Below are 13,642 nucleotides of genomic sequence, written 5' to 3' on the forward strand. Positions count from 1 at the left end.
TGTCTTTTGTCCATTTTCTGATTGGATTGTTTGGTGTTTCTACTATTGTTTGGGGTTCTTTTTATATTCTAGATACTAGTCCTTTGTTGGACATATGCTTTGCAAACATTTTATTCCAGTCTCTAATTTATTTTTTTGCCCATTTCTCAAATGGTTTTCCATAGAACGAAAGTTTTAAATTTTAATGAAGTATCATTTATCATTTTTTTATAGATCATGTTTTTGATGTCAAGTCCAAGAATTCTTTGCCTCACCCTAGATCTTGATGATTTTAACCTATTTTTTTTCTTAAAATTTTTATTTTTTGAAGCCTATGTCAATTTAGACCAGTTTTTATATAAGGTATGAGACTTAGGACAAAGTTTACTTTTTGCCTATGGATGTCCAATAGTTCCATTACTATTTATCAGAAAGACTATCTTTCCTCCATTGAATTTTGAACCTTTGGCAAAAATTAGCATCTATTTCAAGCTCTCTAATTTGTTCCATTGATCTATGTACTTATCTCAGCCAAAAGCCACATCTTGATTAGTATGGCTAGATAAATCTTGAAATCAGGTAAACTGGATCTTCCTACATTATTTATCTTTTTCAAAATTGTTTAAGCTATTTTACTTCTTTTGTTTTTCCATAAAAATTTTAGAATAATTAAATCTTACTGGAATTTTGATAGGAATTGAGTTAAATCTGTATTTCAATTTGTAGAGAATTAAAATCTTTACTCTGCTAAGTATTCAAATTATGAGCATGGTATATATGTTCATTTATTTAGGTCTTGTCTGATTTCTTTCACCAGCATTTTGTTGCTATCAGCATATGAGTCCTATAAATGTTTTGTCAGATTTTTTCTAAGTATTTCTTTTTTTTTGAATGACTATAAATGGTATATTTGTTTGTTAACATGTTTCATTGTTAATATATGGAAATACAATTGATCTGTGTATATTCACCTTGTATCCTGTATCCTAGCTGAATTACCAGTTCTAGGAGGGTTTTTTTTAGAGTCCTAGGGATTTTCTATGTAGATAATTTTGTTATTTGCTAATAGGAACAGTTTTATTTTTTATCTTTTTACGATTTTTGCTTTTTATTTCCTTCTCTTGCCTTATAGCATTGGATAGAACTTCCAGCACTATGTTGAATGAGAGTAGTCACAGCAGACATCTTTACCTTGTTCCTGATCTTAGGAGGAAAACATTCAGTCTTTCACCGTCAAATATAATGCCAGCTCAAAGTACTTTATACATGCTCTTTATCAAGTTGAGGAGGTTCTCTGCTGTTGGATTTCTGAAAGATTTTCATCAAGAATGTAGAACTTTGTCAAATATGTTCATTGAAATAACTGATGGTTACAATCATGTGATTTTTCTTTTCTAATCTGTTAATGTGGTGGATTACCTTGTTTCATTTTTCAGATATTGAACTAGTCTTGCAATGGCTAGAATAAATACCACTTGGTCACTGCATATAATTATTTTCATATACTATTGAATTCTATCTACTCACATTTTATTAACAATTTTTTAGTTTGTATTCATAAAGAATATTGGTCTGTGGTTTCTTTTTTGTATTGTCCTTGTCTCATTTTGGTATCAGGGTAGCATTAGCTTCATAAAATGAATTGGGAAGTGTTCCCTCTTCTGTTTTCTGGGAGAAAAAAATTGTGTAGAATTGGTGTTAATTCTTGTTTAAAAATTTGATAGAATTCTCCAGTGAAACCATCTGGTCTAAAGATTTTTGTGGTTGTTAGAGGATTAATTATAAATTTAATTTCTTTAATAATTATAGGGCTATTTGAATTAACTATTCTATATTGCATAAATTGTGGTAGTTTGCATTTTTTAAGGCAATGGTAATTTCATCTAAGTTGTCACAGATCTAAATTTACAGGTGTAGAGTTGTTTACAGTATTCCCTTATCCTTTTGTTGTCTTTGGGTATCATTCTAGTGATCATTCTCTCTTCTTTTTCTCTCTTCCTAGAGGTTTGTCAATTTTATTGATTTTTTAAAGAGGTAGCTCTTTGTTCCATTGATTTTCTCTAATATTTGTTTTCAATTTCACCATTTTCTGCTCTTAATTTCCTTCCTCTTTTTTGTTGTGAGTTTATTTTCTCTTCTTTTCTAGTTTCTTGAGGTAGGAGCTTAGATTATTAATTTGAGACTTTTCCTCTTTTCCAATGTAAGCATTTAATGCTATAAATTTTCCTCTCAGCACTGCTTTAGCCGTATCCCACAAATCTTGATATATTGTATTTTCATTTTCATTCAGCTCAATATATTTTTTTGTGTTCCTTGAGACATCCATAAAAGGACTTTTCTCTTTTTGTTTAGTTTCTAAATGTTTGCAGATTCTCCTGATACCTTTCTGGTATTGACTCCTAGTTTGATTCCATTTTGGTCATAGATACTCGATAGGATTTCAATTCCTTTAATTGTATCATTACATGTATCTCTGCACGTATCTTTAAATGTATCTTCAATGTATTATATATTTTGTAAATTGAGTTTACTTAAAAGCTGTCTACCAATATCCCCAAAATCTTATTTTTGAGTACTTTCAGCATTCTGTTTATCTGAAGACACTGTCTCTTTAGACTTTTTATTAGATAAGGCTATTTTCCAGAGAATACAGCTGAATCTTGGATTAAGCAGTCTTCTTCACCTGCAACCTTGAAATAAAAAAAAAAAAAGCCACCATCTCTAAATGTCCATCATTTGATGCCACATCATCTTCCTGTGCCAGACTGTCCTCCAAATGAGACAGAATTGGAAGGTAACTAAACAGAGGGATTTGGGGGAAGGTGAAGGTCTTTGCTTTCCTAAATATCAGCTAAGGAGCTCATAATACATACCCCCATTTTCACCTCTCTGTCAGTCTTAAAGAGCCATGCACAGCAAAAAAAGAAAGTTTAGGATCATTTTTTAAAAAGCCCCCAGCTGGTAAGAAATGTAAAACTGAGGAAATATTTACCAGGAAAACTGGTAAGATCAAGAAGAGGGATGAGAACAGGAAAAGGTTTCCATTCCTCCAATTGGCTTTTCTAGTTTTAACTGCCACCATTTCATAACAGTAAACTATTAACTCACTCTGGGCTCTGAAAATCCCTTGAACTGCTTCTGCAGCTCAGGTGAGTGGGACCTACGTATTTTGTAATCTGTATTTCTCAAAATACTTGTTCGTTAATCCCAATAAAGAACAGAAGCCTGCGTCCATACATTTTACAGGATTACTCAGAGAGGGATGGGCGCTGATTCACTTCCAAAAGCTCTGATGAGCAGGCCAGGGATGTTTTCCCAGTAGAGATGCATCCCTCTACCCCCAGCCCCCCTGCTTTTCCCCTCCCAGGATAAACACAAAGCAGAGACCAAGCTCCCAGCGGGATGACCTATAGGTGACCCTTGGACTGACCTAACACTCTGGTCACTCTCACCGACAGGTTTGTTTATCTTGGAACCTCAGAGCCTCTGCACCCAAAAGCTTCGTCTCTAGACTCCAAGTCCTCCCAAGCAAGCTGTCAGTCACAGCTTAAGTGTGTGTGGGACAGTTGCATGATAGTCAAAGTTTATTTACCAAAACCTGATGTTTATGCTGTTCGGCAATGGGGAGGGGCTACAAGCTGCTGAATCTAGTAATTGGAGAGCCAACTAAACGTCTCCATCAGGCTTTAGCCCTCACACTATAGAATTATCAGTGGACCCTGATAGCACATCTCTCCCTGGGGGATTAAAGGTCCCCAGGTGATCTGAATTTGGAATCTCCAAAGAGGACTCTGTGGTCAGGCCACTCAAGTGGAGCTTCTTTTAATGAAACCTAAGTGGCACAATGACATCTGAGGCAAGAGAGAAGTTTTGGCCTCTAACCTCTGAGCATCACAGTGTGGCTTGCCTGCTGGGACTATGGGCGAGTTTACACTTGATAATGATATCTTGATATTTACCTAAAGAAAACATAGATGGTGTCCCTAGTTTGGGCACTGGATGGAGGGATGATTGATAAAGCCAAAAACAAGGATGGGTGTAAAAATTTTACTATATAATTTTTTAGACTTTTTCCCCCTGATACAATCACTTAAGGAGCCCCACCTGACATATAGAAGTCTCTACTCCTATCCACATTTCAGTGGTAATCCCAAAGGGATTAAGCCTATTTAGAAGACCGGATTCATCTGTACTCAGGCCTAGACCCACAGTTTCTTTTGAGATGTCATTTTCCAATAGTTAAGTACAATGAACATGGACTGTTAGATAAATGAGGCCAGATCAAGAAAGATGACAAGGTTGATCACAGAAAAGGGCTTTCCCCCTGCCTCCTAGTAGAAGATTTCAAATAGATCTGCATCTCCAAGGAATGCTTTTATTTGATAGACCAGATGAAAAGAGTGAGAACTGTCCCTTCCAAGGGCAGTGCAGAAAGAGTGCTCTCATCCCCTTTTATCCCATTAAAGTCCTGCTGGTCAGTGACTGAGAAGCCCCCTCTATTATCAGCCTTGGCTTAAATAAACCTTCTGCCCCTGCACCCAGCCGCCTCCCTCCGTGCTGCAGGGCCCCATCCATCACTGTCACCTTTGTAGAGTGGCTGCCATGACAGTTCATGATCATTAACCAGCCCTGGTGTGCTTTGTGTTAAAGTTAAGACACTTCAAACGCAGAAACTCCACAGTTCCTTAAAGTTATAGGAGATGTGGATGTGCTGGGGATAGTGACAGCCAAACTTGACACACGGTTTTGACAAAAGGTGAAAATGAGCCTGGGTCAAAAATGCCTCCATCTCCCTTCTCACCTATCCTCAACTCCACTCTCCAGGGCAGAAACAAGGTGGAAAAGAAACAGCATGAGAATGGGGCTACAGCGCTGTGACAGAGAGAATGCGAGCAAAGCAGTATCGCTAATTATCAGAGAAATGCAAATCAAAACTACAAAACCTCACACCAGTCAGAATAGCCACCATTAAAACGTCCACAAACAATAAATGCTGGAGAGGGTGTGGAGAAAAGGGAACTCTTCTACACTGTTGGTAGGAATGTAGTTTGGTGCAGCCATTATGGAAAACAGTATGGAGATTTCTCGAAAAACTAAAAATAGACTTACCATATGATCCAGCAATCCCACTCCTGGGCATATATCCAGAGGGAACTCTAATTTGAAAAGATACATGCACCCCAGTGTTCATAGCTGTACTATTTACAAAAGCCAAGTCATGGAAACAACCTAAATGTCCACTGACAGATGACTGGATAAAGAAGTTGTAGTATATTTATACAATGGAATACTAGTCAGCCATAAAAAAGAATAAAATAATATCATTTGCAGCAACATGGATACACCTGGAGATTGTCATTCTAAGTGAAGTAAGTCAGAAATAGAAAGAAAAATACCATAAAATATTACTCATACATAGAATCTAAAAAAAGGAAAAAAGACACTAATGAACTCATCTACAAAACAGAAACAGACTCGTAGACATAGTAAATAAACTTATGTTTACTTGAGGGAAAGGGGGTGGGAAGGGATAAATTGGGAATTCAAGATTTGCAAATGTTAATTACTATATATAAAATAGATAAGCAAGTTTTTTCTGTATAGCATAGGGAACTATATTCAATATCTTGTAGTAACCTATAATGAAAAATATGAAAAGGAATATATGTATAAGTATAACTGAAACACTATGTTGTACATCAGAAATTGACACAACATTGTAAACTGACTATACCTCAATTAAAAGAAATTTTTTTTAAAGAGAGAATGTGAGCAAAGGACGCGGCAACACTGCTTCTTAAACTGCCACTCCTGTGCTGGTGCCGCCCCACTCCCCAGCAGAAAAGCTGGCTCCCAGAGAGAACACTCACTGAAAATACCTCCCTTCTCTCCTTGGCACCCTCATCTTCCGCAGTATTTCACAAACCTTCTTACTCATGGGGTCAAATCCCTGAACCAAACAGAGACTGAAAAGTGTCTCTTTCAGTTTCATAAAGGTTTATAATACATACGTAACAGAGTGCACAAAAGGTATTTGTGTATTTGGGTGATCCTGCTTACATTTCATGATTTCTCTCCAGGCCCACTGTTTAAGGAAGACATTTGCTTTTCTTATCATGATTTTTCTGCAGCAAGGCCCAGCTTGGGGAAATGACCTTGAGAGGAAGTTTGAGAAGGAAGGGGGAGCTGGCTCTGCCAACTAGTATATAAAAATTAACGGCAAAGAGAAAGAGAAACAAGCAGCCCATAAGTGCCCTGCCATCAAAGCAAAAGAGCATGCATGCAACTCCTTATTCATTTAAATGACGTTTATTCATTCAAATGATTCAGTCCCTCTCCTGTGCCCCAGGGCTATAAAGAACAAAAAGTGGGTCACAATTCTTAAGGAGCTTAGGGTCTGTGAAGATAAACAAAGTATCTGCAAAGGAGATAGGCACTGGAGGAGCAAAAAGTGGAGGAGGGATCAGGACAGGATGTATCAAGAAGGCCTTCCAGGGGATGTGGCCAGTTGGCTGGGTCTTAAGGTATAAGCAAGAGTTCAGCAGAAAAGGGGGAGGTGGAACATCACATGCAAAGGTACAAATTAATGACAGCTAGCATTTATTAAGCATGTACTAAAATCCAGCTATTGAGCACTTATAATGATACTGGTCTGAACTGAGATCATTGAATCCCAGAGGATTTCAACAACTTAGTTTGAAGAAGAGAGCATAGGATATCTCAGTGATCATTTTTATACTGATTACATGTTGAAATGATCCTATGCTGGACACAGTGGGTTAAGGGAGATCAATTATGAAAGTTAATTTCACCTGTTCCTCTTGTTGTCTTAAAGTGATCACTAAAAAAATTTTTTTGAAATGACCTTTGTGGCTCACACTTGTGGCTTCCCTTATATTTCTATCGTACACAGACTCTTTTCATTCTTCCCAACAACCATATGAGTTTTGTATCTTTGTTTTTCAAATGAAAAAGTGAAGGCCTAGTGAAGTGAAGTGCCTACAGCCCATACCACAGCTGGTTAAGTAGCAGGAAATAGGTTTTCAAGGGTTCAGTGCATATTGGCAGTTTCCAGGGCTGGAGTGGATGATGTGGAGCTAGGGAGGGAAGCAAGGAAGAACACAGCAAAGCAACTTCATCTGATACATTTATGTTTTGTTGTTTAAAAAGTCAAACAATATAAAGGAATGGAGCAACACAGAAGGATCCTTCTAACCCAACCCACCTGCTGCTGCCATTTGCTTAGTTTCCCTGAGAGGTACTCAAGGCATAACAAGCAGGTATATATGTTATAACATATAATACATATTATACATGTATGTGTATGTTTTATACACATAGCAAGTATATATAATTTGTGATATATATATGATGTATATGTATGTTTTATACATGTAACAAGTATATATATTTTATATAAATGTATATATCAAATCTCCCATCTTGTACAAATGGCCTGGCTCCTTTTTCAGCTGTTTTTTATATGGACTAATAAGATTTTCCCAAAAAAAGGGTTCTTCTGCTTTAAAACACTTTTTTATTTTGAGTAAAGGTAGATTTATTTAGATACTTTTAAAACTACTTATTACATAGCTTCTGAGGCCCCTTTGAACTCAAAAATCCTTTGACTTAGGAGTAGTATACTTTTATTGTTTGGTTCTGCTCATCCACCATATTATTGGTCACTGGTTTGATTTATTTAATGTGAAATTCTCGGCCAAGAACAAGGCCCTTCATTACAACACTGCTCCCATGGGAAAACGTGATTTACTTTCCAGCAGGTCACTTTAAGATAGAGAGCAGCAAACTGGAACATGAAGTGTTCACTTGTCCAGTGTTTTTGCCTTATGTATCTTTCAATACAGTGGAAGTTGAAAGAAAATTATTCCTTTTTACCAAAAAAGAATTAGGTTTCCTGCTCTTTAACTGAACAATGGCTTTTGCTTTACCCTATCTGTTAATGTTCCAAATACCAGCTTCAGCCCTAATAGTTCTGTGGCCTTAAATATGTTATTTAACTTCCATCTTAGTTGAGAAGTTAAACAGAACATAGGAATAATAACATCTACCTCATGGGATAAGGAGGAATAAATGAAGTATGTGTAAAGGTGATTAGTTTAGCTCCCTGAACATAATAAACACTAAATAAGTGTAACTTACTTTAATTATTATTACTATGATTATTATTGCACTTGTCTTTATTGACCTTTACCATGGGCATGACATGTAAAACAGGTAAATTGTATTGCCCATTTCATAGGACTATTTTGTGGACTAAACAAAATAACACATATTAAGCCCAGGGGTGTGTAAACATTCAATATCATATTATATCCTTATAACTTACATTATGTAAGCCATAACCTTTAGACTATAATGGCATGATGTTATAGTTGCACACTTATAGTATTAAATGTAAAAATTAATCATATTATCAAGTTTACTTTCTTAATGTTATTCTAAATTATTGCTAACCATGTTGGGCTTTTCTGCTCATAAAGGTGATTTTTAATGCCAAAGAATTCACCCTGCTTCTCCATGCCTCTCAAAGTCCTGATGCATAGCCCCTACTTAATTAAAATCCTCGTCATACCAAGGCCAGATCAGTTCTACACACTGTTTAACAAGCTAGGGAGACTAACGGTCTGGGTCATCTCTGGACATAATTTCAACCTCCTTCAACAAGCCCTCACCCCACACCTCTGTCACCAAAGGTCTCTAAGCTTAGAAAAGTGGTTCTCAAACCCTGGCCCTGGGGTATAAGTGACCTCTAAGACAGCCTGCTTATGGCTCCTGGTACAATAGGGCAGAAACTAGAAGTGAAATTCAGGAAGTGAGCAGAGGGCCACCCCAGGTCTGAGCTGGCCTGAGAAGCGACCACACAGCTCAGTAGCCTGTGTGCCAATTTTGCCAAGGGTTACATGGAGCCAAGTGACACACACAACTTTATCCTGACTTTGGGTATTATTATATTTGTATTTACCAGCAAGAAACTAATTGCTGTATTTTCTATTCACTCTATTCTGAAAGGACAAAACAAGAGTGAAAATGTCAGAGCCCCCAGAGAGAGCAGGGCAATGGGTGGGCACCAGCCCTGCTTTCCAGCCCACGGAGCTGGTGCTGAGAGCCCTGGTCCAGGAGGAGTTAGGTCCTCACCAAAGTCCAGGCGGGTCAGTCAGGTGGGGACCACCAGGCAGCACTGAGGATGTTTGCCTCCAGATCTTAATAAAACCTTACCCTGGGAGAGGGAAAGCTCCCTGTAAGCGTGCTAAATGAACCTTGATGAAACTGGTGAAAGTGGGAAAAGGGGAAAGAATCTTTTCTGCCATCAGATTACAAGTAGGGGGAATAAATGACCATGAGCTTGGGCTGGGGGTGGATGAGGTGGGGGAATACTGCAGTCGGCCTGAAACCAAACCTTGGGCAGTCTGAATCCAAAAACAAAGATGTCGCGTTTCTGAATGAGTGACGAAGTTTTCACTGACATTGTGACATTCTGTTCTGGCCTCTCCAACAGTGCTGTTATTTATGGAGCTATGCTGGTTAAGTGCAAATGTATGTATGTCTGCACCTTTCATCCCAAAGGCATTTTCACAAATCCTAAGCGTATCAACCCCCAAGGCAGGTCAGGAGACATACTTGCAACAGTTCCCGGCACTAAGGCACTGTGGGTGACTAGGGGCAGAGGGCAGGCCAAGGAGAGACGGTTGCCCCTACTGCAGCCAGAGGGAAGCACAAAGCCTCTGCCTGTTAGCAACTAAAACACAGAGGGGAGAGGTTAAAAGTCAGGAAGTGAGTATTTCTCCCCCCTGGCCCCTGGTCACAGAACCATTCCTCCTATGGGGCAAGTTCAGAGAAAACGAAGAAAGCTATAAAAAGCTGGCTTCCTGACATAGCCAATCATACCCACTGTGACACACTTGGGTGAGTCTGGAAATACATATAACCCTTTTGGAGGCAATCTGGCAGTGGCTACCAAAATGCAAATATGTATTTCTTTTGACTCAGCAATTCTTCCAGAAATTCACTCTACCAGCATATTCACTCAAGCATATAAGAATATTCCCTAAGCATTTTATTTACTGTAGCATCTTTTTGTAAAAGCTAGAGACAATCTAAATGCCTACCAATAAAAGAACAGAGTTAAATAAACTAAGGTGCAGATAAACCTATGCAGCTGTTACAGGAATGAAATAAATCTATAGCGAGAGACATGGAACAACAGTTGAGGTGGTTCTAAAAACACATTATTCAAGACTAGTAAATCATATTCTGCTGCTCCTGCGTTACACTGTTTGCATGTTAATAGAAAGCAACAGTGCCTGAAGTAAAAAGAAGTGAATTTTAATGAGTTGAATTTGCAAATATTCTCAGGCCAATTTAATAAGCACCCTCAAATCCTCAAACCCACCACCCAAAGTAAAAGCAAGCAACTAGACAATAACCCACGGTTAACTGTATGACCCCATCCTCACCCTCTTCCTGCTCTCCTGATCCTCTGTTCACCATGTCCTCACTTTCCTTTATAAATAGTTGTGTTGATTCTACAGACAGTCCCCGACTTAATGATGGTCGAGGAAGGTCTGCATATGTATATTTTAAAGTACATATTTTTATTTTAGTTATTTTTAATTATAAAAAGGTTATTATGCTGTTTGGAATCTTTTGGAACTTACGTCTTCACTTAATATATGTTAAGGTTCATTAACATTGTTGTATTTTATTTAGTTCACACATCTGACTGCTGTGTAATATTTATTCATCCACTCTTTGGACATTTCCAATTTTTTGCAGTTGTGAACAGGACTATTGGATCATTCTTGTGTGTGCTTTTTACTGTTGTTGTTGTTGTTGTTATGCAAGAATCGCTCTTTGGCATATGCCATGGAGTGGAACTGCTCTGTCATAAAGTCTGTAAACGTTCCCACTTTAGGGAATAATGCCAATCAACTTTTCAAAGAGGTTGTAGGAATTTACTCCCACTAGCCATGTGTTAGAGATCTTTCGATTTGCATCCTCTCCAATATTTAGTATTGTCAGACTTTGATTTTTGCCAGTTGAAAGGATGTAACATTTGGCCAACCACTGAGAACACTGGATAGCTCTTTAAATGGATCTTGGCCACATGTATTTTCTTTTCTGTGAAATGCCTGCTTGTGTCTTTTGCAGATGCTTCTCTTAGGTTGTCTGTGGTCCAAGTCAGCCTTGCTGGTGCCTGACATGGAAATTTCAGGGGAAACATATTTAAACGAAAGTCGTTTTCACCTGCCAGGAGATGGGGCTGGAGGGACACACAGAATCATAAGAGGTTGGTTTTCATAGAAGTTCAGCAGAAGCCTGAGCATGAAATGCTAAGCAGCAGAGACACCAGGAGGTGAGTGGGGCTGAAGGTTAGACCAGCTGTGTCGAATTCTTCCCCTTTCCTGCCTCGTTACCTGCAGCAGCAGCAAATCCCCGGTGCCCTGTGCCAGGGGCTTCCCTGCACTTTCCACTGCACCCTGCCAGGAGCCCTCAGCACCTAATGTTTAGTGTTACTTCCGCAGAGAGCAGAACAGCAAGTTCAGATGGCTTCCCAACTCATTTGGCAACTGAAGCGATTGCTTTAGCTCTGCTCTCCAGCCATAGGAAACAAATTTCCAGAGGTTTCTGAGTAGTGAGGGAAGAACCTACGCTGACACAAATCTCCCAATTCATAGGAAACTGCAGGGCCATTTCTTTTAAGAAAATAGATTGAATATCAAGGGGAGACAAATAAAGGGGACACGCAGAGTACACTGTTTCCAGGAATGGCCGTTTCCAGCTCTGCTCTAGACCAAACCACTGTGAGCAACACAAATCACCCCTCAGCCCATTCTGTGGTTGCAGCTTAGCCCCACTTCCGGGAGTCCTGCAAAGCCTCCCCCAGAACAGCCTTCATTCGGATCCAAAGGGATCACTTCCTGTCCCTCCCAAGATCTCCTGTTGTGGTCAAGTCTACCAGCTGCCATTTTTCTTTAATTGCCAATTAATCTCTTCCTTATGACCTTATAGCCCTATCTCTCCATCCCAGTCCCACAGACTCCCATTCTCATTCCTCCCTGTTTGGCCAACACCTGACATCAGCCTGTCTCTCTGGCCACAGACAAGGTGAAGTCAGAATGACCTGCCTTTGACTTAGTTTCTGTGCACTGGGTCAAAGACGGCCCAGATGGACATGAGCCATCAAGAGGCAACAGGAAGGTGAGGCTCAAACTGAAGATGAAGTTTTTGGGGTTTTCTAACTTTAAATGGAAATCATCAAAGAAAATGCTTTGAGTAGTGGGGTGTGAGCATATACATTTTTTATTGTATAAAATGTGCATAACATATAATTAACCATTTTAACCATTTTAAGTGTACAGTTCAGTGGCAGTTAGTACTCACAGTGTTGTGCAACCATCACCGTCATCCATCTTCAGAGATTTTTCATCTTCCCAAACTGAAACTCTGTCCCCATTAAACCCTAACTCCCTATACTCCTCTCCCTCCAGCCTCTGGCAACCATAATCCTACTTTCTGTCTCTGAGAATTTGACTATTCTAGGTACTTCATATAAGCAGACTCATACAATACCTGTCCTTTTGTGTCTGGCTTATTTTATTAGCAGTGTTTCCCAGATTCATTTATGTTGTAGCATGTATCAGAATTTCATTCCTTTTTAAGGCTGAATAATACTCAATTGTGCATCTATACCATATCTTGCTTACATATTCATCTATGGATGGCAATTTGAGTTGCTTCCATATTTTCACAATTATAAAGAATGCTGCTATGAACATGGGTATACAAATATCTATTTGATGAGTAGTGTTTTTAAACATTTAAAATTAAGTTCTCCTCCAATGCACAAACCACTTGGTGCCTATCTAAAAGGCTAGTAAAAACTGGCCAACAGGCTAGGTCACCCCATTATATTGAGATCAGTTTTAAGATAGGAACCAAGGACTGTGCATTTGTTGGGTTCTGCAGAGTTCCTGTCATGCTCAGCACCTGGGGGACATCCAATCAATATGGACTGCTGGGGACACAGGCACCATATCACACAGGTTCCTGCCAAAGCTAGACCTCACAAAGGGCCAGCAGGACCCGGGTTATCAGTTCTTGTCACAACCCAGCCTTATCAAAGGGTTATTTAGCCCTCATTTTGATTAGCCAAGTACTTTATAATAATTTACTAATAGATCTTTTCCATCATCAACAGCCATCAACCAATACGTGGAAATGGAGTATTTGGTTAGGGAGGGAGCCAATTTCATGTGGGGTTTATATGCAAATATGGGTGTAACCATAAGAGCAAACTTGCTTTGCTCCTGGGAAATAAGTATAAATATTAAATTTGCTGTTCAGTTAGTGAAGCCATAGTCCTGAGGCTGCCATGTGGCCTACTGTACCCCACCATGGAATTAAAAACCCACCATCCAAAAGGATGGCATTAAGAGCTAAGAGCCTTCACTGACTCCTCCTGATGCCCTCCCCTAAGTCCTTAGAGCTTAATGCTTACAGTGGTAAGAGGTCAGTAGGCTAAGAAGCATGACCCCTAACAGCTTATCCCACAGAAGATGAACCCCGGTGATACAACTGCTGAGCAACCTCCCACAGTGCCCTGTACTATCTAACATCATCCAATAATGCCACCACATGGAAC

At 39.1% G+C, this 13,642-nt stretch overlaps 1 long non-coding RNA gene across 2 annotated transcripts in view; it reads right to left on the bottom strand.

Moving 5' to 3' along the window:
- Window positions 1–13,642, bottom strand: part of LOC116285309 (uncharacterized) — an 84,104-nt gene that overhangs the window by 41,866 nt on the left and 28,596 nt on the right. The gene's annotated exons all lie outside the window — the stretch shown is intronic.

Source organism: Vicugna pacos, chromosome 24 (assembly GCF_048564905.1).
Source record: "Vicugna pacos chromosome 24, VicPac4, whole genome shotgun sequence".
NCBI classification, from domain to species: domain Eukaryota; kingdom Metazoa; phylum Chordata; class Mammalia; order Artiodactyla; family Camelidae; genus Vicugna; species Vicugna pacos.